Source organism: Saccopteryx bilineata, chromosome 3 (genome assembly GCF_036850765.1).
Source record: "Saccopteryx bilineata isolate mSacBil1 chromosome 3, mSacBil1_pri_phased_curated, whole genome shotgun sequence".
In the NCBI taxonomy this organism is placed as follows: domain Eukaryota; kingdom Metazoa; phylum Chordata; class Mammalia; order Chiroptera; family Emballonuridae; genus Saccopteryx; species Saccopteryx bilineata.
In genome coordinates this window covers 28,011,344-28,012,672 of record NC_089492.1, presented here as the reverse complement: position 1 = coordinate 28,012,672, position 1,329 = coordinate 28,011,344, and positions in this window count along the sequence as shown.

The window sequence follows — 1,329 nt, the reverse complement described above, 5'->3', positions numbered from 1 at the left end:
TGAATGATTTGATGCCTGTTAAAGTATTAATAATTCACCAACTCTATGGTCCCAGAGATCTGAGTTCAAATCCCTATTCTGACACTTAGCTGCTGTGTGCTTTGCAGAAGGCAATTAATTGCTCCTAACTTGGATTTCTTGCTTGGTGACAGAAAAGTAATCATATTTCCCTCCCAGGAATCATGGTGAGGTTGAAATGGGAGAGCATAAGCCGATCTCTCGGTATTCACAAAGGCCCAATTAGTACAGTTCTCATTTGTTTTTATAAAGTAAGTCTGCATTAAAAAATAGGTAAGAAAAACGTAAGGAGAAAATCAAATTGTTGGTTTTGTTTCTTTGCAGACTAAGGCTATTTAAAAACCCTTTCCAAGAATACTATGAATTCCTCTAAACTCCAAGTGGAATTCTTCCTAATGCCATCTGAACGTTCACTGGGTTTGAGAAACATTATCTGGAGATGCAATGCTTGATACAAGAGCCTGGCAAAACATTTTCTTGGACTGGTTCGCTTTTGATCCCCTGAGATTTATTTTCTCCTCTGTCCCTCTGTCCCTCTTCCCTTTTCTCTGTTTCTTCTTCCTGGCACTGCCCTTGTTAACTCCGGAGTACAATTCCAGTTTTTCATTTTACTACTCCGCGCGCTCCTACAACAGGCTCAGTGAGAACTGAAGGGCGTGAGGCATTAGTGGAGGAGAGAACTTGACCTACACACACTCCCACTCTTCCCAGTCCCAAAGAACACCCTTCAGTGACCTCTGTCACGATCCCGCTTTCCTTTTCGGTTCAGTTTGTTCATCTGTTCAGGGCAAGGGTGAAAGGTCACTGGGCAGAGCCACACTAACTGCACTAGGAAATCTCCCAGTAATAGAAGGACAACGGGGAAAACCAAGAAAGAAAAAATAGAAGCACGAAGGAGAAACTGCTGCCAGAAATGATTATTGAATCTCTTTGGATTTATTTAGAGCATATTGTTCTGCATATAACTATAATACCAAACAAATCTCTAAGCCAGCCTGTTTAGGCCAATTTGACATTTCACTGGAAACTAAAGCTGTGCTCTGAGATGCCAAAATATCTCGATGAAAAGTGAAAAACTGTGTCAATAAACAAATATCTGTTAAGCTGATTAGCCAAGTCCAGCCCAGTGCTAAGGAACTGATGAGAGGATAAGAGAAGTAAAACAACAGGATCTTCTCTTCAAGGAGCTTGTTATATGGCAGGAGACAATAATAATATCCTGCCTACGAGGAAGAGAGCATTCCAGATGGACACAGTATGACCTAAGATGCTAGGGGTGAAACAGTATAGCACACAAAGTGTGGGGAAATA